Consider the following 26,867-nt stretch of genomic DNA (forward strand, 5'->3'; position numbering starts at 1 on the left):
AAGTAAATGACATAATGAATTTTTCAGACTTGAAAGCCCCTACCACTAACACACACACACACACACACACACACACACACACACACACACACACACACACACAGTATAACCTGCTCTTGCAAACTGTGGGTTAGCAAAAACTTAACCAGCGTTCTAAGTTACTAGGCAACAATGTCATATCATTTATTAAAATTGCCAGACCAATAGTCAAAAGGTAAATAGTTTTGCACTTAAACCAAAGAAAAGATAAAATAAGTTTAAATATATTCATACTAGTTTTAAAATGTTTTTCTTCAAATAAAACAGTAAACTGGCTCCCACAATTTAAGCACCTTAAGGAAAGGGCAATGGTTTAGTGAAGAAAGCACCCACTACAAGCATTAAACAATACCAACAGACGCTGCATTTATTGCTCAGAACATGTTAACAAAGTCTGAGACAAGGCAATTGCAGTTCCTTCTGAATTTCACAGGTGCATCATCCATCACTGATGAGTCACTCCTGAATCTTATAGCAATCTAATAACAGCTGATACCATCCACAGCAATTACTAGGTAAGCCAGGAATGGAAGTAGATTAACGCACCTTTCTTCTGTATTTCACAAATAAAGACAGACAGACAACACACACTCATATCTACGGACAATTTAGAATCATTACTCCTACAGCATTTCTTTGGGATGGAGAAGAAAAGTACAGTTGTGTACACTTACCATAAATGTAGATGTTCGAGTATATTCACTGTTGCAGTCATTACATTTGGGTAATCTGCTGGCAGGTTGCCCTCAGTCGGCCTGATTAACGAAGTCTTGGGTCCTGCGTCAGTTGCTGTCCCTTCTTCCATGACATCAGGTCATTAGGGGTGTAAAACATGCAGCCGATGCCATTACATTAGTTTTTCTTGCCCCAGATGTCAGGTGCCCCCCAAATGGGGAGCAAATAAAATTATCAACACAAAAAATATACCTCCAACCAAAAGCAAATACACCAAAAGGGCTTATAAGCATAGTGAAAGAAAGTAGAGGTATAGCCAGAGAAAAAATGGGGGCTGGAGGGAGGGTAACCAGGACTGCAACAGTGAATACACTCGAACATCTACATTTATGGTAAGTGTACACCACTCTACTATGTTCTTCGTGTTTCACTGTTGCAGTCATTACATTTGGGTAGATTCCCAAAGCTAGGGTTGGGTGGAGGGAATTATACAGTATTAGGACCAGCTATAAGGCCCTGCAGGACAGCAGTGGCAAAGCCAGCTCTGGATTTAGAGAAAAGTGGTAAATGGTAATGTTTGGTGAAAGTATGAACTGAGCTCCAGGTAGCAGCTTCTAGAATGTCCCTGGTAGGAACACCTTTGAGAAAGGCTGTTGAAGTAGATGCAGCCCTGGTGGAATGGGGTCTGATCCCCTGGGGAATCGTTTTTCCATGGTGCTTATAGCAGAAATGAATACAATGTCTTATCCATTTGGAAATTGTTTGCTTTGAAATAGCCTTTCTCTCTGCCCCTGCAGCAAATGCTACCAGCAGTTGTTCAGATTTTTGAGATTTAGTCCTGTTTAAGTAAAATCTAAGTTCTCTGTGTATAACCAATGAATGCAGAATCCACTTCCCCTTGTTCTGTGGATTGCGAAAGAAAGTTGTCAAATGAATGGTCTGATTAAGAGCCACACTGGATACCACCTTAGGTATGAAGGATGGCTTGGTCCTGAGAGATACCATGTCCGCATGAAAAATGATGAAAGGCTCCACTGCCATAAGAGCCTGTAATTCGGAAATCCTTCTAGCTGAAGTGACTGCTAAAAGGAAAGCTGTTTTCCAGGAGAGAAATTTTAAGTCTGCAGTAACAGCTGGCTCAAAAGGAGGGAGAGCGAGTTTCTCCAATACAAAATTTAGGTCCCGGGCAGGGGTTAGAGCTCTCCTGGGTGGTCTTAAGTTTTTGGCTCCTCTACGATACTGCTTTAGCATAGGATGAGAAAAGAGGGGAGGTTCTGTGTTGTAATGAGCTGAAATGGCTGAGGCATGGATTTTTATGGAAGAAAAGGACAGGCCCTTGTAAAGCATCTCAGTTAAGTATTGCAAAATCTGAGGAATGTTGGGCACTGCTGTGCTTATCCCTTGAGATTGATTCCAGGCAAAGAATCTTTTCCATTTGTCAGTATAACATTTTCTAGTACTAGGTCTTCTCGCCTCCAAAATTACATCCATCGCAGGTTTGCTGAGGGATGCTAAGGGTGAATTTAGGTGATAAGCCACCCTGTAAGATTCAAAGTTTGGAGCTGAGTGTGCAGAGTTTGGTTGTTCTGCTGAGACAGTAAGTAAGGTGTCTGAGGTAGGTGCCACGGTGGAAGGTGTGACAGACTGCGCAGGAATGGGTACCAGTGTTGGCGAGGCCAGTCTGGAGCAATCAAAATCATTTTTGGTTTGTCCTGTTTGATTTTTAGTAGAACTTTGGAGAGCAGAGGCAGAGGGGAAAGGCATAGACTGATAGGTTTTTCCAGCTGAAGTACAGAGCATCCACTTTCCAGGCTTTTTTGTGATGAGTTCTTGTGCAAAATTTGTCCAACTGATAGTTCTGGGGTGTGGCAAAAAGATCTATGTCTGGGCTCTCCCATTTGCATGTCAACATGTTGAAAATCTGTGGTTCCAGTTTCCATTCGTGAGTGTCCATGAGATTTCTGCTTAGTTCGTCTGCCAGAGTATTCAGCTTTCCTGGTAGGAATTGAGCTTGTAGTTGTACTTGATAGGTCAAGGCCATGTTCCACAATGCAATGGCTAGTCTGCAAAGGGGGTAGGAGTGTGTACCCCCGCTTGTTTATGTACCACATAACCATGGTGTTATCTTTATCAGTAATTGTCCTGGATGAAGGTAATCCTTGAAGGCTGTCAGTGCATTCTGTACATTCTATAGCATTTCTTTTTGATTGATATGAAGGTGCATTTGATTTGGGCTCCATTGGCACTGAATGCACTTCCCTGCCAGATGAGTCCCCCCAAGCATAGTCTGATGCATCTGTAGTTAGGGTTTGGGTGGCAGGGGGTGGTGTGAATGACAGTCCCTTGTTTTGGTGGCAGGCCTCTGCCCACCATAGGAACTCTAGTTGCAGGCAAGGTATGATAGGAATCATTGTTTCCAGGCTGTGACAATGTTGACTACAAAAACTTTTTAAGTACCACTAAAGTTTCATCATATGCAGTCTTGCATACAGAATTAGAAGAATGCAGGAGGCCATGAACCCCAAGGCTTGCAGAATTTGTCTTGCAGATAGCAGGGTTTTTGTGGCCACCTGTTCGAAGTAAGTCACCAAATGAATTTGCTTTTCTGGCGTAAGGAAAGCCATCTGGGCAGTTGTATTCAAGCTTGCACCCAGGAATGTAATTTTTTGAGAGGGTACCAGTTGTGATTTCTTTTGTTTTATAGTGTACCCTAGACAAGTTAGAACCCTTTTTACAAACGCCAGATGTTTTAGAAGAATGTCTTTGTTTTCTGCCTGAACTAGGCAATCGTCCAGGTATGGATATATTTGAATATTTCTTTGCCTGAAAAATGCAATTACTGGGGTCAGGCACTTTGTAAAGACAAGCCAAAGAGCAGTGCAGAGAACTGGTAATGCAAGTAGCCTGCTTTGAAGCGGAGGTATCTTCTGCAAGATTCCCTGATTGGGATATGCAGGTAAGCCTCTTTTAAATCTAGAGTTGCCAACCAGGCATCTTTGCCTAGCATAGGAAGTAACTGGTGAAGAGTCAGCATCTTGAATTTTGGAATGTCCAGAAAGGTGTTTAGAGGAGATAAGTCCAGAATTGGACGCCATGATTTGTTTTTTCTGGGTACCAAGAAAAGTCTTGAATAGAAACCTTGTCCCTTTTCCTCTTCTGGTACTGGCTGAATAGCCCCCATGCTCATGAGGGAAAGTACTTGTTTCTGCGCCTCTGCCCACTAATTCGGGGGTAGGTCTGGCCATCCGTTTGGAATTGGCAACGTGTGGAAATGAAATCTGTATCCCTGGGATACTATATTTAAAACCCATTTGTCCTGGGTTATAAGTTACCAGTTTCTTGCATGAAGTGCCAGTTTTCCCCCCAAAGGGGCAGCTAAAAGGTAAGTGCTTGGTAAGTGTAAAGGGAAGTCACTGAGACTTCTTACCATAGGGAGGTGTCTTGTTGTTTCCAGATTTGGAAGAGGAGGCACCCCATTGTTTTATTCTGAAAGTCCCTTGGGACTGAAACCTGGTGCCTTTGGAATGTCTGGGTTTGACTTGAGTGGCTCTCGAAGGAAATGGAAAGGACCAGTTCTTAGTAAGCCAGTGCCTACTAAATCTTGGAGGTTACACTTGTAAGAAATCTTTCACACTTTGCATAAATTTAGCTTTATCTTCCATCTTTTTTAGAACTTCTTCAGCCTTATGCCTTATTACCAAAGAGACGGTCCTGTTGTAAAGGAGCATCCAACAATTTTGCTTTAACATGATCAGGCAGAGTTTGCTCTTTGAGCCAAGCATGCCTTCTTAGCACAGACCCAGTTACAGCAGCCCTGCAAGAGGCCACCAAAGAATCAAAACCACATTGCAAAGTATGTTTTCCAACTTGTTTAGCTGAATGCAATAGATCCTGTAAATCCTTATTTTTCCACACACTCAGAAATTAACATCATTTTCTGTTTAAGCAGTCCCATGATATGCTGTTGATATTTAAGCATATGAAATTGACAGTTTAAAGCCCTGATTGCCAAGGTTGCAGAAGTGTAAACCTTCTTACCCCATCGATCCAACGCCCTGGAATCTCTATCAGAAGGGGTAGGATTTTTAGCAGTAGAAGCCTTAATGCCCTTGGGACCCTGAGAAATGGTTTCAGGATCTGCAACAGGATTTTTGAAAAGGAATTTGTGGGAGTCAGGAACCCTGTAGTATCTGTCTGGCTTACAAGGAGCCGGAGGCAGAGAATCAGGAGCCATACTAGATTCTGAAAAAACATCATCAACAATGTCTAGAACAGGAGGTATAGCCAAAGGCCTATGCTGAGGAAGAAGAAGAAAATCCCTAAGTCTCTTTTTAGATTCAGATGGAAATGTTCCCTTAAAGTATGCAAAGTTTCCCCAAAAGAAAAATCCTCAGGAGAAGCAGAAGAAATGGAATCTTCTGCATCAGAGTCCTCATAAGTAGGTATAGACAATTCCTGTTCATTAGAAGAATCAGAAGAAATAGAATCCTGTTCAGAAGATTCGTAGTCAATATCTTGCCTAGGCCTCTTAAAGGGGGGGGGGAGTGTTGACTACCCCTGATCAGAGTAATTAAATCTTCAGCCATTTTGATCATTTGTTTCTTAGGCATAGGGGCCTGCATATGTGGCCTAGGCGTCAGTTTTTTAGACATAGGTCGAGATTTTGGCCTTAGTTTTGAAGATGGCGTCGGTCTAATATATAAATCTGTAGGCCTGAAAACATCCTCAGAAGCTGGTGCCTGCACAGCGGCTCGGACCCATCCAAGGTAGAGACATCCATGGGTTCCATAATTGAAGCATCTTGCAGCATACCGGACTCCGAATGGATCTCAGTAGAGGCCTGCGAATCAGAATTTGCGGGTATCAGGGGCTGCGAAAGCACCTCACTGAGTACCGGCGAACTGGCGACTGGCTTAGGAGAAGGGTCATTGGCAATTTTGGACCTCAACCGCCTGTCTCTGTCTTTTTCTTTGTGTTTTTTAAGTATTCCGGTAGTCTGATTGCTAACCAATGACATTTCTGGATAATTAAAGCGTGAGCCAAAATATTTAGAAGCAAAAATGTACCGACATTTAATAGTGCATTGATTAAATAAAGCACAGAACTGACAGCAAGGTACATTGTGGTCAGGGCCTAGGCAAGGAATACAGTACAAATGGAAATCCTTATGAGGTATTTGCTTCCCACAAGTAATGCAATTATTAACTTTTACTGACATTGGTAAGGAGCAAGAAAAGGTTTCCCCAACGGGGTACTTAGCTTTTTAGTTGAAGACTTCGGATGTGAAACTCGAAAACGAAACTTTCAGGAGTCGGCTGACCGGCACTTGTGAACTGCTTCTCCTTCGGGCGCTGCGTGGCAAGAAAGACTAATGTAATGGCATCGGCTGCATGTTTTATACCCCTGACGACCTGACGTCATGGAAGAAGGGACAGCAACTGACGCAGGACCCAAGACTTTGTTAATCAGGCTGACTGAAGGCAACCTGCCAGCACATTACCCAAATGTAATGACTGCAACAGTGAAACATGAAGAACATCCAAAATACCTGGAAAAACATCACATACAGGGGAGGACATGTAGACTCCACACAGGTCATTTATACTCTTCCTGCCATTGTGCATAGCTGTAAGTTAAATTGCACTGCTTCTATGTACATACACATACTTATAAAATACTATATAAACCTCATAACTCAAATAAAAGTACTAGCTGACTACTATAGATTTCCATAATTACCTTATACCCTCAATGAAGATCTTATTCAGCCATTTCACACTTCCTCTGGGTGATGTAATATAATATTCCACTGCCTTCACACTTAAACACCATACAACTAATATAATATGAAGTATTATTTAGTACAACTTTACACTACTGTACCATATCTTAAAATCTGCTTGAAAATGTAAGTCTGACATTATCTGGGGCACCAGTGTAGTATGCTGGTCTTAAATGACAACTGTAATTACTGAACACCTAGCTTGTGACTTGAAAGAGTCCAAATGGATCAGCTCATCTATCAAGCTAACAAGAAACAATAAATATGTACATCTAGAGCTCTCAGAGTCAGCAAACAGTTTTTTAACACACTCAGCTGCAATTGTACTACTTAACCAACAGCAGAGGCAAACAAGCATGACCCACTGCCTGCTGATGAGTTGCAGCGGTGCTAAAGCATTCCTGAACCTCTCTTTTGACCTTCATCATACCACTGCCTTAAGCAAAGTGTTTCAGAATCCTAACATTCTCTTCGTGAAATAATTATTCCAAATCTGTCTTTAACAGCTGTCTTTACAGATGCCACACAAGTTTTCTTCTCTCCCCTTTGTACTTTGGTCTTCCAGTTCATTGTTCTCACCTACATCTTACTAATGTAGCAGACACAAAATAATATTCGCTCTCTCCTTTTTCCAGTACATAGGTAAGCTCAGCTGTGTCCACCTGCCTAGGTCTGTCCCATTACTATTCCTTTAACGTTACTGCATTTTATTTTTCAGCCTAGACTCCCTCCTTCTGTGTGGTCACCAGAAGAAATTCTGATGTACCCTTACAGATACTCAGTGCAATGGAAGGATGAACTTGGGATACCTTGAATCCAATCCCAAATTAACCATCTCAGCATTTTGTTGTTCAGTGCTGAAGTTTCACACTGTACAACATAACTCATGGATGGTTATAACCCCCAGATCCTATCCCCAGCCAGACATGTGCGCACACACACACACACACACACACACACACACACACACACACACACACATACACACACACACACGCTTCTGTCATTCCAACAGCTACCCTATCAAGCCTGCATACATCTGGATTCTCACTCATTCTCTCTCTCTCTCTCACACACACACACAAACACACACTTATTTCATTCCTTCGCATAGCCACCTTTTTAAGTGTGCATAATTTTCCTGGATTCTCCAACCAATACGCACTTCAAATTTTTTTTTTTTGGCATTAAACCCCAGCTACTACCTGCCTATGCACTAGGTCTCACTTCAAACAGGCCTACTCTCTCTTTATTTTACTTCATAAGCTTGCAACTTGATCACCCTTTTCCAAGCCTGTGCAATATCTGATACAAATATGCTAATGACGACCAGTCCAAACCACATAACATTTCAGCACTTATTGTTGGCTTGTCTCTTTGTAGTGGCCTTTGAGAGACTGAACCAAAAGGCTAGCTGAAGAGTTTTCCCCATGGCATAAAGGGACAGACCCTGGAACTCGCTATCAGTATGTTACCACTATTATACAAGCAAAAATATTACAGAACCAAATCAATACTAATAAACTTAAATAAAGCAAAGGTCGGCTCATAAAATACACCTGTGTAAAACCACATCATCTATATGCTAAACTCTTCATTACATAGAGTATTCAACAGCAGAAATAAAAGCAAGTGCTGAGCTTAACGGCACTGTCTCAGCTATACCCTTGAGATGGTACCATGTCCCTGAGACTACTGATTTGGTCCTTGTCTGCTGCTGTTTTTGTAAACAAAGATCCAACTGTAGTTGACAACTTGTTGCCCATTATCCCATGATGCCATTCGTGAAGTTATCTTTTCCAGAACATATTTTATATCACTTCTTGACTGTAACATCATGAAACAAGCAGTTTCACCCTTGGAGGGTGTTTCTCCTTTCTCCACAGTTGTTGGGGTGAAGTAATACGATAGCTATGTTTTGTGGTAAGTAAATTCAGTACATGACTTCTCAATTCCTCTCTATAAAGAGATTTACATTTTTTTAGTTTGGGCTCAATTTCTCATAGTGGATTTCCAGATGGCCTGCTGGCACTTGGAGTACTGCTACTGTCTATCACACTGAAGACCTAGATTTAAGAAAGGCACTGACCAAAGGACCTGTAGCAACACAACATACTTACAATCACATTCAAATGATCATAAACTGACATTTCAAGGTGAATGTGGTAGCTATGATGGCATATGACTGTGTTCTTACTATCATATCTTTTTGTCAAGTCAGAGGGTGTAATAAAAAATCACGGAGAAAGGAGATGCTGTCAAACCTCCATAAAGTCTATATTACACTGGTTTCGCTACAACTCTATGTACCATAAGCCCATGGTAATTAAGGTGGTTAAGTTATTAACCTTAAGAAGAAGTTATACACCCCATATTCTTATTATTTTTCAGTCTTTTGGATCATCACTTTTAAATATCTGGAGCAGTCTATAATCACTCTGTTTTTGACAGCCCAGCATAGCTGGATAATTTAATTTAATTTCTTTACAGTGGCTATCCAGTCTTCCTTTAGGGACAGTTTGTGCAGTACAGCCTCACTTGAAGACACTGCTTCAGGTGTCATTCTCTCGCTCTTACTGCAGCACTTGACATTTGGCCAGTCCCTAGTCTACATTTTCTTACACAAGGGTAGATTAAGATACTTCCCACTGCTCATCTTCTTGGCCTTTTAGTTTTGACATATCTGTCTCGCACAAATGTCTGTGATTTTCATTATATAGCTCACAATCTTCCTCAAGAACTGCAAAGGCTCTTGGTGTAGCTACTTTGCCAATAACTTTAACTTCAGGCTACGGACTTTCCCATGGCTTATTGCTCTTACTTTGCTTACACATTTAGTTTATTATTTCAAGTTCCCTTAAATAAAATGAAAGGCACAGCAGATGTGGTAGTCAGCTGCAACTTCTAATGCAGTTGTATTTCTGTCTTTGCTGACTTCTTTCCAGCATTTCATTCATTTATGTTCATTTTCAAACATCAGCAATGCAGCTGAAGTAGGTAATTGGCTTTTCAACCTTTTAACCATCAAAGGTTAAGCTGATAAGAGAATGAACCCCATGCAACAGAGTATTCCTACATTGAAAATATTCAACACCTGAGAGAGAGAGCAATGCTTAGAGATTTTGCTACAGCTCATTCATTTGACATTTGTCAGTGTCTGGAAAAGTTCTCTCTCCTTGTCCATTAAACTGTGAACAGTGTGTTGCGATGCTGCATGTCTGAATTCCGAACTATGAAGAAATCTTTTGAGTTCCTGACTTATGAATTTTGGACCACTGTCAGATAAGACAACATCAGGTATCCTGTCTCAAAAATAAAAACTTTAATTCACTAATTACACTTGCACTTTCTGAATCTGTCCATTTATTTCAGGGAAGTTTGAACAATATACTAAACATAAGACACATGCCTTCTACACAGTAAAACAGATACGTACTCACCCAATTCCATGAACAGTATGGTACTGGGTATGCTACATATTTTCCTTTAGCTTGTAGTACAACTACGCAGTACAGATGGCACAACTTTGAAATAATTCTTTTGAGTTGGCACTACCAGACTACATTATTTCTTGCTCTTTCTTTGTATTTTACTTTTCCCAGATGTGACTTTTGCACTCTCTTGAGAATTTTTCACAATCAATTAGGAACAATTAAATTACAAGCTCTGAAACATCAAGCCTCGAAAGCAAAATACTTCTTCCCTGAACGAATAACAAGGTTAAATTTATTTTGTTCTTTGCCAAAGAATTTCACTCAGCCCACTTATCATTGTTGCATGCTTCAGCATTGGTACAACTCTGAAATTCTTTTACTTTTGCCACTGGTAAGTCTGCCATTACATAAAGAATCCCTAATTATTCCTCCGGTTAGTTATGATTCCCTGGTAAGTATTTTCTACTCTCTATCTATGAATAGCTCCCTGCCTGGTTTGTATATCACATTCATATCACACCTATGTAAACCTAACATTCTCTGAAAAGATGTCTTGAACAAAGACTTTTCTGAATATGATCTGTTAAGGATCTGTGGTCTGTTTCTATCTTTACTTCTTTACCATTGGCATATTCAAATAATTTTGCACTTCCACACACTACTGCTAGCAGTTCCTGTTCTATATAAGGAAATCTGTTTTGTAACTCTCCAGATGCTCTTGACTCACAGAAAACTAGACAACTCTCCTGCAAGATCACAGCTCCTATACATTCTATCTTATTCATGTTATAATATTTTAATATTAGAGCATCTGTAACCAGTCTCTTAAGCACTATCAAACTCTTTTCCTGATAGCAGCTCCACTGTCAGGCTATATCATGCTCTTACAGCTTTCATGTAGGCCCATTTATCTCAGACATGTTAGAAGATATAAGGTCTGTCTACAGAGAAGAAGTACCACTACACTAAACCTGCTGTAAACGTCATCACTGCCAAGTCTTGAACCCAGGACCACTGTGCATTAGAGTCAGAGCAATACACCACTACACCAAATGCTGATATTATGCTGTTAGGTACAAAATCAGACTTCATATACTTCAGAAAATGCACAGTAATACTAAACCTTTTAGTCTAGCAACCTCTAAGTTTATAAAAGCAATATTTAAAATTATTCCCCATTTTTTACCCTTTGTCACCATATTAGTTTTGGCTTTGCCCAGATTTTTTGTGATAAGAGGCTGGGAGGTATGACCATGGCATCAGCAAATATTAATAGCCTTGAACTTCACAAGTCAACATTACTTCACGTGTTACTTCTGATAAAGAGACAAAGAGAAAACTGACTGAAGCACCACAAGGTAAAGTAACCAATAGTATTTTGATCTACATATCTTCTGAGGAAGAACCAGACCTTTACCTCAACCTGTATAACAATTTCTGCTTATTTTCAATATGGTATCCAAAAATTTACCACAGAATTTGTTAAAGACGCAGAAAGTATTCTAAATTGCGCTGTTTCACTGTAGTTTTATCAATGTCTGAGAAGTCACAAAAATTGCACCAAATACTATTATTGTCACTTTTACATGTTTGTGTGGAGTCTCCAAGCCAACTACTACTCAGGGAGCAACAATGGAGTTTCCAGATAAAGTGTTTCTTAAAGGACCATGGTGGTTATGGTTAAGGGTCAAATCCAGTAGCAATGTAAACAACTCTGAGAAGCAACTTCTGCTTTTTCAATGCAAAGAAGCATCCCTATCCCACAGGAACATACATTATCTTCTCAGAATAAAGAAATAAACAAGCTTTCTATCTGCTCTTACTTCATCAATAGTATTAAACTTTTTTGGAGTCAAAGGGAAGCACAACTTAATCCAAAGTTTTTTTTTTACTTTATATAATGCTGAGCTGTTGCTTACATACTGTTCCTCATTTTTAGCTGTTAACCATACAGCATTAATACGCTTACGAAATTGGAGCTTCTTACTGCAAAAGTATTCTATTCAAGATGTATCTCAGCTACAAAAAGCTACACCAGAGCTATGGATGAGTAGAAGATGGTGCATACTGCCTACCATGACCTGGTCAAGGCATTCAATATAATACCCCACCTCAGGTATTAACAAACCCTCATAACTGATTGGTTTGCTGGCTGGCTCACAGGACCCAAGAAATCAGGACTGGTGAGACCACTTCCACCAGAGGATTACCCCAGGGCTCTGTGTTCAGCCCCCTCCTATTTGGCATTTACTTCTCAGCAGCCAAGGCTAATATCAAAGGCATTTGGCTTCCTAAGTTCGCAGATGACTGTAAATTGGGAGCAATCATCAATTTCCCCCACAACTCCAGCGTCCTACAAGAGGGTCCAACACAAAAAAATGACTATTGCCAAAGACATGGATTAAATCTCAACATAATGAAATGCATAATAGTGCCCTTTGGGAAATTGTCCACCGAAGCTAATTAATACAGCATATTAGTTTTTTAGTTTATTTATACAGTTTGTACAGGTTAGTACAACTATGTACTGCTTTTAAATGCAGAAACATTCTCTGAATTATCATATTTCAAAGGGTAAAAGATTCAACTATCTGGAAATGGAAATAGGGAAGGAATGACATTCTTTGTCATTACACTTCAGAAATATTATTAACAGTTATCCCTTATCTCATGCTCCTCTCTGATGATGATATTTAACAATACTGGATTTCTTACTGCTGGATACAAGTCACACAAACCTCACTTAATAAAGTGATAACTGGTGGAAGAGAAACTCAACGATCTTAGTCTTTTATTGCGATGTTCACATGCTGCACTGCATGTAAAATACTGTTGCTTCATTTCTAGTTGAGCAATCTACACCCACCTTATTATGATAACAAAACATATTATTGCAGTCTAATAATGGTCTTGTCAAGGTTTTGCAAAAGGATATTAAAACAGCACTGCATCTGGAAGTAAAGTTCCCTAAATTAAATTTATATCTGTACAAGCAATTTTTTTGTTAATAATTTCCTGGGAAACAAGAAGTACATTCCTGGACTAAGTGACTTTGTGATATAAAAGGTCTGACTGCTTGCAACATATACTAACCTATGAACTAATTGTACAATTGAATAAGCTATGAATTACTTTATATATATATATATATATATATATACATACATACACACACACTGTATGCTCCTGTATGAGACGCACCCAACTGTATCACAACAGATTTGGTGATGCTCATACTCAAGCTGTAAGGCACCACTGGTGAAAGCCATTTAGGAGAGACTGCATTTTTCTTTTGTAATATTTACAGTACCTGGTAGTCAGTACAACAGCCCCAGTTAGAATTGCCATAAAACCTAAACATCCATCCACACCTGATTTCTACTCCAGAGAAGATGATGTTTAAAAAGAAATGGTCCCAGAATCTTTTTGCTGATGAATAACTATTAACTCTGAATTTATTTTCTGTCAAATAGTTTATAGTCCAGTTAGAAATAAAGGAGTTTACATTTAATCTGTTTATCAGTTCATTATGAGACAGTATCAAATGGTTTTGCAAGATCAATTTTATGTGTGTTTGTGTGTGTGTGTGTGTGTGTGTGTGTGTGTGTGTGTGTGTGTGTGTGTGTGCAATTATATATATATATATATATATATATATATATATATATATATATATATGTATATATATATATACATGGGATCTGTACACATCCCCGACAGCACTTTCTGCTGAAGCAGAAATCACCGAACATACATAACCGAAAGTGCTGTTCACCGAAGCAGTACTTTCAGTTAAGTATGCTGCTTGTGCCGGTCGCACTACGGTGCATTTAAGGGAGAATTCCCTTTTCCCCACTGAAGTGCGACCTCGGAGTGAGAATATAAAAGTAGGGGAGGGTGGGGTGCAGGGGGAGCTTGCCCCCCCTGCATAAAAGATTTATTGTTTTTTGTTTTTAAAGAGCATTCGGTTATTGTAGATTCGGATTATTGAACTTTTGTTCAATAATCATATATATATATATATATATATATATATATATATCCACACACACACACACACACACACACACACACTGCTTTTAATTCAGTTATCACTTTTCATTTTATTTGATTGAAATGCATTTATTTATTAACCAGGTAAGTTAACTAGTCCTTAGACCACCTTCAGCCATGATCCTGGCCACAAAGACTAGGACAGGTTAGTGTAAAATTTAGAAGTTGGCTGAGTTGTTAATATCTCAGCATCTCAGAGGGATTCAATCCTGACCTTCACTGTGTGTGGAGTTTGCATGTTTTCCCTGTATCTCCATGTCTTTTTTTCTGGGAACTTCAGTTTTCATCCACATACCAAAGCCATATGTTTCAACCCCTTGGCTCAAGAAATCTGGACAAAGTGCCAAAATAGGGAAAACATTTAAATAGTGCTCTTATAAACTTGACAATTCCTAGAATAACTAGGTTTGCATTAGCATGCATTTTCTGAAGCTCAAATGTATGTTTTTATTTAGGTTCATAGGTTGGTACTAGGCCATCGGTCCTAGGGTCTATACAAGCCTAGCCATAACAATTCCCTCGCTATTTCTTCACACACTATTTACTTCCCTGGACCCTGGTCTAGCAGGGCGACTGACGTGATCCCCATGGTGAATTTCCTTTCTCCCATCCAATTGTCAAGGTTCCTTCTGAAGAAGGCCAAAGAGGTGCTCTGCTTGGCATGTATGGGCAGTCTATTCCAGAGTCTGTTGAGTCTCTGGGTCAGGAACCTATCCCTCCAGCATGTTTTGTTTAATGTGATGACAAGGTTTAGATCCCTGGAGTGTGTGGCTCTGAGGGTTTGGGATTTCTTTAAGTGTAGCATGTCCAACAGCTCTGGGTTTGATATAGCCTTTGTTAAGCAGAGATTGCCTCTGAGTAGATGATATGCGACAGAGTATAGCTGGAGTTTTTTAAGATGGTCAGCATAGGACATCTGCTTTAGGCCTGTGATTCTTTTAGTGAGGTATTTCTGTGGCCTTTCCAGTTGTTGCAGAGGTCTTGAGAGGTACATACAAACGGGGCGTTGTATTCTATACTGGGTCTAATGAGGGATGAGTACAGTGGGACAATGACCTCCTTTTTCCTGGATGAAAAGTCCTTAGTGATGAGGTGTGCCACATAGAAGGATTTCCTGACTGTTGTGGTGATGTGGTTATCGAAGGTGAGACCACTATCTACCTGTGTCCCTAAGTCTCTTATCCCACTTTCGGTATTTAGTGTACTGCCACCTATGTGGTAATTCACGGGTACATGTTTTTTCCCCAAATGGGATAACTATACATTTCTTGGCATTGAGCTTGAGCCCATGGCTCTGGCACCAAGCATATGTTTCTGTAAGGCCCTTTTGTAGAGTATCCACATCATTTGGGGATTCAATAATGGCTCCCAGTTTGCAGTCATCTGCAAATTTTGTTAGCCAGATTCCCTTAGTGTTGGCCTGTACTTCAAAGAAGTAGATGCCAAGCAAGAGCAGTCCCAGGACTGAACCCTGAGGTACTCCATTTGTCACTTGTCTGGAGCTGGATTTGGAGTCGGCTACTTTTACAGTGTGGGTTCTGTCAGTAAGCCAGTTGGCAACCATTCGAGTGACGTAGTGATTAATGCCCAGCTTAGTAAGTCTATCTATGACTCGAGAGTGGGGGATGATGTCAAAGGCCTTGGCGAGGTCCAGGTAGGCTGTGTGGACCTCCTTACCCTTGTCCATGGCTCTGGAGACTGATATGAAGAAGTCAATCAGGTTCGGGAGACAACATCAGTCCTTCACAAACCCAAACTGGGTGGGGTCCAGTGTTTGAGGGTTGCCAATGTCTTTGTTTATATGTTCCATGATAATACGTTCCATGGCCTTGCAGATCAGGCTCGTCAGACTGACGAGGCGGTAGTTCCCAGGATCCAAGATGGATCCTCCCTTGTGGAGTGGGATAACTGCAGCTGTGCGCCCCTCAGTGGGCACGAAGCCTGATGTGAGGTTATGATTAAACATGACACTTAGGTGAGGTGCCAGTTCATTTTGTAGTACACAGCCCGCGATGTCATCTGGTCCCATGGATGCTGTATTCTTAGCTTTGGAGAGTGCCTTTTTTACCTGTGTGGCCGTTACCGGAATTTGGCAATCTTCCAGTACTGAGATGGGCCGTTTAGGGGGTGAGAGAGGGGTGAAGTTGGCACTGAACTGATCTGCCAGGATACTGGCAATATTCTTGGGATCAGTATATTTAATGCCATTCTGTTGTAGCTCAGAGCAGATCTGAGCATTGCCATTTAGATTCTTGACATAGTTATAGAATGCCTTGTGGTTGTCTTTGGAATCTTTGGCAATTTTATTTTCATAAATAGCTTTGGAGGATTTTATGAGGAATCTCAGCTTCTTACTGAGGCTGGTAAGGGAGTTTTTTGCATCCTGGGATTTTCCTCTTTTCTGTAACAGTTTGTTTATGGCAGGAGACCACCAGATTGATTTCCTTTTTTTGGAGAAAAGCATCTTGGTTCTATTTGGGATGGCAGGATTCATGCATGAGTGGATGTGTTCGTACAGTACCTTAGTGTAGGATTCATCAGTCGAACTTTCAGTTCCCGTCTGCATGGGTGTCATGACGTTTGTCACTTCTGACTTGAGTAGAATGAAGTTGGCTTTGGAGAAGTTTTTTATAGAGGTTTCCTTATTGGGGGGTGGGGGTGGGATGTGGATGTTAAGGGTGATTAGCTTATGGTCAGACCTGACCAACAAGAGGGTGACCATAGGTGTAAAGCATCGATTTCCCATGTTGGTAATGACCAGGTCTAGGATATTGGAGCCCCTGGTGGAACTATGGATTAGTTGATCCAGGGCTTTGGAATTTATGAATTCCAAGAACCGTTGGGCAAAGGTGTTGGTGCACGAGTAGTTTTCCCAGTTAATGGCAGGGTAGTTGAAATCACCCAGTATTAGGGTGTTTGGTTGTATCTTAATATTTTCCCAGTAATTTTAGAAAGGAGTAGTGAGAATCTTGGGGCATGGTGGGGGATCTGTAGCAAGGTACAATTTGGATTGCAGTCTTACCTAGTGTTAGTTGCACCTGGAGAATTTCAGACGCACTCTGTTGGGCAACTAGCCTGGTGGTGTGAACATGGACACTCCTCCACCTTTAGTGTTTCGGTCCTGGTTTGGCAGCTGAAAAGTGTGGTAAGAGCTGTAACCTGGTATTGCAAAGATGCTTTCTGGAGCCTTGAACCAGGTCTCAGTTACTGCACAGATATCAATGTTGTCCATTTTAGGAGTGCCCCGTGAAAGTGCATTTTGAGGTTTAGACTGCTAACACTGGGTAACATTGCCTTCAGAATTTGCATGCTTGTACCTGTTACGGTGGTGGTTTTGCCCTTTGAACTTTGCCTAAAAAAAGGCACTATAGGGGTGGCAAGAGCCTTAGCCAGTAATCTGAATCCCAGGGGCAACAGGTGCAGACCATCTCTGGAAAAGCATTGTGGTCTGTCGATCATGTTCTTCCAGGCAGATACTGGATCCCATTTGAATGACACCAGAAGCTTAGCCAATTGTTGAAGTCAATCATTTTGTCCTTGTATTGTGATATCATTCTGGGTGAAGGCAGGATGCTACTCAGGGCTTGGGTCATACCTGCCTGATCCTAGAGCTCTTCCATGTCTCTCTTCATACAGTCCAGGGAGGTACGTCTCAAGTCATTCACTCCAACATGGACAATGACAGAGTCATATTTGTACTTATTGTGGAGTGACTTGAGTGCATGCGTTATATGGCAGATCCTGGCACCCGACAGGTAGCCGACTGTCATTTTCTCCTTGTTCAGCCTGGTGAGTGGGACATCAGTGTGCCTGACTATAGAGTCACCTATGACTAAAGTGTTAGGTACGTTGTCTTGCCTTAGGGGCTGTTGCTGGGTGGCACACTGGTGTTGTGAGCTATGTGACACTTTGGTTGTGATTGGTGTTTGTGTTTCAGCTTCGGAGGTCCTTGTTGCTTGGAAAGGTTACAGTTAAGGGCCTCCGCATATGTGGATTTAATGTTGCTATATATGGGTGTTGGTGGTGTGGGTTTAGAAGGGCTATGTGTTGCTTGAGGTGTAGTGCGGGTGTTAACCTTCTCCTCTTGACTGTCTAGCACAGTCTTGGGTGGAGAGAACTTTGCTTCCAGTTTGGCTATGTAAGTGCATCTCTCACAGGTTGTAGTGTAGGGTGGTAGGAGGAGAGGGTTGTCTGTGTACATGAGGCAATTGCTGCATTCCCCCAGTATGCCCAGATTCACCAGGTGTACAGGAGAAATTATCGGAAGCTGACCCTTGGACACACCTGGTTTGGTGCTTTTTTTGTAAAGTACAGGAGCTGTTTTCCCTTGCCTTAGCAAGGTACTTTGCAATTATAGGTTGTTTAGTGCATACGATTAATTTCTCCTTATTAACAAGGACAGGTGAGTGCTTGTATCAGTTTAAGGCTTCCTAGTGCTTTCCAGCAGGTATTAGAGTAAGTGCTAGTCACAGGGATGCTTAAAGGTAAGATGAAAAAAAATGGTTTATCAGAAACACTGCAGTGTGCACTAGATAAGTTAGATGTGAAAGTAGGTAACTTAAGTTTTAGTGGAGAGTCACTATTTTTAAAACAGCAAGATAGATTGAAAGGGGATGGTCACTTTTGTATTCTGGTACTATGGAATACAGTAGGATGGCCAATAAATTTAACTAGTTCAAGGGGAGTGATTTTACAAAATGATAATTTTGTGCTTACTTAAACAAGCCAGAGAAAGCAGAGAGGAAATGAGATATATGGTCAAAACAGCATAAGAGGCAGGCAACTAGAAAGACAGTGGTATTTAAGAACACAACAGTAAGCCGGTGGGAGGGTTGTGAAAAATCTCTGCCTGACTCACAAGACACGAAGCTGTGGTCTCTTTTGAAGTTTTAATATGCAGTTAAAAGCAGAATACAAGTAAAACACAAGGTAAAGAAAACAAATCACAGTATTCAAAATATAAAAAGGCAATAAAGTAATATAAAATACAACAAATAAAAAGCAAACTAACCTTTCTGTCACAGCAAAGTGTAGCAGAGTCTGGGTGAGCCTTTCTAGTAAAGCTTTGAAATGTGTTATTTTACCCCTTAAATAAAAGGTTTAGTTCCTAGATCCACCCCCTCAGTTCACAAATGACTAACCTTAAGTGACCTCTTCTAGCTTATGTAGTAGTCCTTAACTGATCAGTTCTAATTTCTGTCTGATTTACAAGAGACAGAGCTGTGGTCTCTCTTGAAGTTTTAATATGCAGTTAAAAGCAGAATACAAGTAAAACATAAGGTAAAGAAAACAAATTACAATATTCAAAATATATTTAAAGGCAATAAAGTAATACAAAATACAACAAATAAAAAGCAAACTAACCTTTCCTTCTCAGCAAAGTGTAACAGAGTCTGGGTGAGCCTTTCTAGTAAAAGACCTCAATCCTCAGTGATTTATCAGAAAACCACAAATTTTATGGGGAGCAGAGCAATCATATGAGGCAAAAATCTGGACAGTTGAGAATTATGACCAAAAGCATGCTGTTTGACTAGCTATTCTAAGCAGTATGACTTCATGAAAATGATTACTGTCTGTTTTAACCCTGTTTTTTTATATTTAAAATCTTACTTGAGTTCTTATTACTTGTGCCTTCCCATTTCAAACTTGCCTTATTATCATTTATTCCCAGCATGTTTTTTCTGCATGCTAAAACTCTCTTATTGTGAGTTTGTCTTGTCTGTCTTTGTCTGTAGTTAAATATGTTCATATTTTGGTTTATACCACTAGCATACTAGTTTATTACTCTGGCTGCATTCTGTCCACTTGGATTACGTGTTTTGGTTAGTACTGCCTCTCTCCATATGTAGTGAAGTACTTTATTATGTCATCATTATTGTAGCCACTACTTTGGGAGCTTATATAACCTTATTTATTTTGCTTGAGTTGTTACACATGTGCTGTGAGACTCTTTGCCTACTCACTAAAGTCTGTTGTACTGCAATATGATGATCAAAGGTATGTCTAGCCACACTACAGAAGTTATTGTTCCTCTGTACACCGCACTAATTCATGCAGTTACTGAAATGCAGTACTCTGTGGAATGATCAGTGTGGATTTGTGGGTGGCAGACGGACTTCTGATAATAAAATGAAGACAGGGATGTTAATAAAGACTGCACAAATGGAGCAAAAGAATTTGTAGTGAGTTTGAATTCTGAGAAAGTGTTTGATGGTAGTAAGTGGTACTACTTAGCACAGGCACTCAAGGTACTTGGGGATTTACAAAGGATTTTTCTGACTTGTCATCAACCCTTTTCAATGGGAATAATTCAGAGGTGCCCATTGTCACTTGATTTTACCTGTTCAGTATTTGGAACCTCCGGCAGTAATAGTCAGGCACTCAGACTTGAGTGAATATTACATAGGTAGACAGGAGGTAAACATCTCTATTTACTGATGATGCATTAATTTATTTGACAAAGTCAGTTCAGAATATGTTTTCTAAACTACTGGGTAGATCTGGTATTCTTCCAAGCAGGGTATAACGTCGTTTGAGACTGGTTTGGTCAAAGTCTGGTCACAGTGAATTATATGTAATCCAGAGCTCTGAAAAATGGATATGCTTACTTCTAGGAAGTGGATCATGTTAAAGGATAAAATAATACTAGTAGGGCAGGGACTTTTGGTATGGCACAAAGCTAACAAGACATGGCTTGTGGTTCCCTCTCCTGATAAATGAGAAAAATACCAGTGTAACTGTGAATCGGTGAGTTAAAACTTTCTAAGACTGTTACAGAAGTGTATATTGGTCTATATGCTAATAAAAAAAGTGAAAGATGTCAGCAAAAGCAATGAAAAAGATAAAAAAGGGAACAACATGGAAATTTCCCTAAGGCAGAGGGTGTGAGGGACAGAGGATAATGAAGGAACAAAACATAGAAGGACAGGAATCAAAATTGCAGACTTGCAAGATAACATCAACAAAGTTTATGAGGACGTTCTCAAAATTAGTGGATTGCTAATGGATTATATTAAGAGGAAGAACAAAAGAATGGAATGAGTCGAAATGGCAATTTTGATATGATATGATGCGATAGTAAGTCTGCAGAAAGGAGTGAAGGACTACTCTGTCAGATTAACTGAAGCAGAAGAGGCACAGAAAGAATTCTGTGAAACGATGTTAGAGATAGAGGCTAGGGAGTGACAACAGAAACTCTCCACAATTCCTGAAGGGGGTGAAGAGAAAGATTATATAGCATTTATGAGTGATCAACTGAATATATGGACCGAGCTGATGAAAGAGAAATTATTATTAGACAGAAAACATCAGCTATATGCTGCCCCTCTAGCTATGGCACCCTTTCCAAGACCATTAGTAGGTAAAGTACAACACTTTCAGCTGAAAGGAGAGGGAAAGATGATAGAATGGGATGCCAAGAATTTATTTGGACAGCAGGTTAGAGATTGCATTCCCTATCAAGGACTGATATCAGAGTATAAGTAAACAGAAAGAAATAGGGGGTCCAAAATGAAAGACCAGCACTGGTAGAGTTTTTAGTGGAATCTTGAACAGAAGCTGCCATTAAAAAATTAGTACAGTTTATAAAATATTGCATGATTACTATAAGAATCAGTCAGAGGAGGTTAGTAAGGATTGGGAAGAGAGATTGGATAAACAATTCACAAAGAAACAATGGGAGGATATATGTATGTCTCCCAAATATGGAACAAAATCTAGAAGATTTAGGATTTTTGCTTGGAAATGTTCACATGGACATTTTTATACCCAGAGTAGACTCCAGAGAATTCTTCCTCAGGTAGATACCAAATGTTGGAGGTGTGACAGGGAAGAAAGAGGTAATTGGGAACATATTTTCTGGAAGTGCAGTGAGCTGGTGGACTTTAAGGATTCCCTGCTGGATGCACTGTTGCAGATGCTGGGTTGGAAGACTGTTGTGATGAGGGAGATGAGCTATAATACAGAATAGGAATTACTTAGACATGGTAAGGCCTTGACGTCTCTAATTATGGAGGCTGCCAAAAAAGCAATTACTAGAAAATGGAAATAAAGATCTAAACCAGCTACATTAGAAGTAGTGAATATAGTAATAAAGATAAAACAAGTGGAATTGAGATATTTAGAAGAATTGTGGAAACAATACATACAGTGGAGGAATGAGGTTTAAAAGATGGCAGGACTTAATTGAGCTATGTAATGTTTGACTGAAAATGATTGGTTAGATTATAAGTGATGTATAATGTTTGCAACTGGGAGTGTGTGTCAGTATGGTTTGTGATGTAAAATGCTTGCAAGTAGGTTTGTGTTGGTGTTTGTTTTCATTTATATAAATGTATGACTGCTTATGTCGTAAGTGATGGTTTAATATAGAGATGTTTCTTGTTTAAAAAAAAGGGGCAGGAATTGAATAATTTATGTAATGTTGCTTAGGTTATATGGTATATAGCAATATATGTGAAGCATAATGTCTGTTAATTTTAACTTGTTAATACAGTTTGATTACTTTTACATAAATGTAAATGTGCCTATGTCATAAATAATAATTCAATAAATGTGTTTAAAAAAACTTTCAGCTGAAGGGACAAATGTTAAGTGTGACGTAGAGGAGGGGGAAGCACATGAAATTTAATAAAAAAAAAAAAAAAAAAAAAAAAAAAAAAAAGAGTTGCTGTCAATCATGACTATTCTCTGGGTACCAGACAAAAATTAAAACAGTTTATTCAACAAGTAAGACTGTGCAAGAATGTGGGTTTAAGATTTCAATTGCTATACCCTGCAGTCTTGAAAGTGTTTTTCCTTTTAGGAGTGAAGACATACATGGATCCTGAAACAACAATGGTGGACTTGGAAAACTTCAGATAAATGGTAAACCTGGATTAAGGGTCAGCTATCCAAGATGGAGCTGGATGGCAGAGAGTACAATAGGGAGAAGTGGGCAATGAAACCTTTCCCAGTATTCAAGAAAAAATGCAGGGCAGATTAAGGGAAATGGAGTACTTAAAGAAGATATAGGACTCTCTAGATAAGCATTAACAGGCAGTTAATGCTTCTCCCTTAGCAGAGCAAAGTAACTAAGGAATATAAAAACTCTAAAGAAAATTTTTGAAAAGATTAATAAGGTTTGTGAACACTGAACGAGATGGTGATGAACTATTAGTTTAAAATCGAGACAAACAAATAACATTTGTTGAACTAGTGTTGTGTTACATGAAAGTTACTGATTATTATATTAACTAATGAACAGCAAGAAGTAAGAACATTTAATTACTTATGATGCTTAAAATCCTATGAGATCAAGTTAAGAAACTTAATATTCAGTCTTTTATGTCTGGTGGTAGTTGAAAACTATCTGATTCTGCAATATGAGCAACAGCAACAGTGTTCATAGGAAGAGCAAACTATAATTTGAAATGGGGGGTGGACTACTGATAAAAGGAGGGAGTATGGAAGGCCTTAAGGTATGTAACAAAGGGCAGAGAGGAAGAGATGAATAGACAGGAAGTAGCAACCGAAGACTACTAGTTAGCAAAAGGTGAGATGGAAGGGGACAAATAAAGCATAGAAAAGAAAGCAAGCTCAATACTTCAGAGGCAACAATAGTTATATCAAAAAGAAGGAAAAAGACAAAAGTATGCATGTGGTGGTGGTGGGGGGGGGATGGAAAACAGAAGAGCACCTTAAAGGATTATAGAAGATTGTGCAACTGTGTTAAGATTCTCGGACAGGGCAGACAAATAAGAAAGAGTTTTGATTTTGATTCCAAAAGAAGAGCAATCCTCTAAAGTACCATACGGAAGACTGAAGAATGAGTTGATAAATGCTAATGTAGATCGTTAACTATCTATGGTTTGGGGGACAGCTGGGAATTTTGAAGCATGGCAGTTATCTAAGAGAGCTGCAAATAAACTCAAAACCAAATGGCTGGTGGTTAATTAGACAAAAGTGACAGAAATACAAAAAGAGTCAGAGGAAGAGAAAGGCATTATAAGAACGTCAGATATAAACAGAGGTAGGAAAGTTTAAAAAAAATGAACTTTTATTTAAAGAATGCATTTTCTGAACACAGTAATGCTTCCAACTTTTTACTCTTAGGAAGTCCACTGCTCCTCTGCAAACAATAAGGACCCTCTGTGCACAGCTCCGAACTTTGTCAGGAAAATTAAAGAAATTGTATCCAGACGGTCCCCAGCCCAACACAAGGTTTTGTGATCAGTGCAAATTTCTGAGGTTTGGGAAGAAAATTAAAGACACAAAGTTATTGCCCCTAGCCCCCCAGAGAAGCTACAGCAACATTCTTGGCACAGCCATGAGCAAGGCCAGTTTTAGCTATGTGGTGTTCGGGGCAGAGACGACTACTAAGACTGAGTCAAAATCCACTTATTTAGTATTGGGGTATGGGCGCCAAAGATCTTATATTCTGTGATGCATTTTATACCTTATTTTATGACAAACAACTGCTTAAACTGACCAAATGACAAGAGGGTCAGTTTCTTTTATACAGACACTACCAACCTCATCATGCAGTTATAGCCTCTTCTGTGTGCAGCTTCAGTGTCTGAATATGAAAAAAGATGATGGCCATGTAATGTATTTCACCTTTGCTCCACACAAAACAGTTGCCACACACTGTGGTATTCCAAGTTCCTTTACATTTTCCTTTATAGACAGCCCTAGCAACTATGCCTACTTTGTTCAAGCATATCTCACATATCCAGTTAAGTAGTAAATATTACTTCACACAAATGCACACTAGTCCTACAAAGCCAGACAATGACTGTTAAAACAGAGCAAACAACAATACGGTCAGTTACTTCAGCAGACAGCTCTCACCCTCACCCAGCAGATACAGCTACTTGTGTGCGCACTTCAGATAACTGTAATAACAATGACAGCTATGCAAAGCTCTCAAATTCGTACCTCCAGAATCATGGATAGAGAAACTTTTAAAAAAAAAATGAATACTACTAACTTGCAATACATGCATTTTCTGAAGTAAAAGAAGTTTATAACTCTAATTATTGTCATTATTAAAGTGTAATCCACCACCTCTTCTTTCAAAAGTACCAGTTTTAGGAGGGATTAGGAGGGGAACAGCAATGTTTTGACTACTGAGAGGTGTTTGGCAATATACCGTATTTCAGCTATTTTCCACACAAACAGCAATCACATATTAAAGTATTCTAAGTTGCTTCTAAGTCTCACTAATCCTGCAAAGCCAGATAGTGACTGAGGAAACAAGATCAGTTACTTTCCACAGATTGCTTTCACCCTACCCAGTGGTTAAAGCTACTTCTGTGTATACTGCGGACATATGACTGCAATAAAAATGATGGCTGTGTATTGTATTGTATTTCAGCTTTATTCCATGGAAACAGTAGCCACAAACGCACACAATCATGACTTCACACAGATCATAGTAATCCTGCAAAGTCAGAATAATGGACGAAGAGCAGTTGTTCTTCATATTCCCCCAACCAGACGGGCTAGCAATTTGTATATGTTATTCTAATTCATTTAATTCATAACAAAAGGTTTTGCATTAACATGCATTTTCTGAGGAATAAGAAGCACATAACTTCAATGTTTGGCATTTTCAACTAATCATAACCTTCAGTGGTTTTACTTGAAAATCAAAAACAAAAACTAAACTTTTAAAAGAGACAGGGTAAGTATACCAGATGAAATCAATGACATTCTGCAAAATCAGGGACAGCTGAGAACTACAGTACGACTAGCCAGCTGTCCAAAATATCTGGTTGCATGTCATTAACGTTATTAAAAAAAACTTACCTTGCAGCTTTCTCTTCAAGGTGCAGATATTCCCACATAGTTTTAAATTTATTTCTTGCTATTAATCTTCCGTACTCTAGGTAGCTTGTGGGTGCGACAGATCAAGAGGCCACCAAACTAAATGGTCACATCTACAAATAACACTTCCTCTGCAGGGTGTTGCAGTTTCTCCATTTTAGAATAGCAGCACTGCATGCCATATATTCATGCATTTATTTACTTATTTTCTTAAAGTAAAGAAGTGTGATGTTTCTTCACTTTAAATAAATAACTAGTGGAAAACAGCCCTTACCAGAGCAGTGATAACAGTGCCCTAGGTGCCACCTAGTTTGTTTACACATAATGCCATTCATGCTGGTAAGTATTGTCCAGGGATCAAAAGCTTTTAAAACAAACCACCAAACAAGCACAACAGTGTGAAAAATAAATATTCTAACAAAGTGACTCCTCAAGGATCACAGGAATATACTTTTATAGCTTTTATCCTTTTAATGAAAAGACTTATCACTTAAAAGGACAAAAGCCCTAAAAGTATAGTCTTGTGATTGCTGGCAATCACAGGATGAGACAGCGAGGTACACACACACACACACACACACACACACACACACACACACACACACACACACACACACACTCACACACACACACACACACACACACACACACACACACACACACACACACACACACACACACACACACACACACTTTGTGAATGCAAAGGAAGAAAGCATATTCAGGTGGGGAATATGTGGTGCAGATGGAAATCATAAAGTGACGCTTCTGGTCAGTGCTTACAAAGGAGCAGAAAGGTGGCAGACCATGGCTAACTGACCACAGAATTAAATGAATGCAATAGTCACCAATCCATTTGTGAAGCAAAGATTCCTGATACGACTCAAAATGCAGAAAGTAAACATGTCAACAAGCCCTGGAAGGGCTTCATTTCTGGCAATCATGCTCTCCTGAACTCCTAAAGGTGGTAGAGGCTCCAAAAGTTCATTTGTAAATTGAGTCATCTTTATCCCACTGCACACCACTAAATAAGCTGCTGATGTCAGCTAGAGCACTGTGTAAAACACTTGCTTATA

The sequence above is a fragment of the Protopterus annectens genome, chromosome 6.part0 (genome assembly GCF_019279795.1).
Source record: "Protopterus annectens isolate FY-2018-M chromosome 6.part0, PAN1.0, whole genome shotgun sequence".
In the NCBI taxonomy this organism is placed as follows: domain Eukaryota; kingdom Metazoa; phylum Chordata; order Ceratodontiformes; family Protopteridae; genus Protopterus; species Protopterus annectens.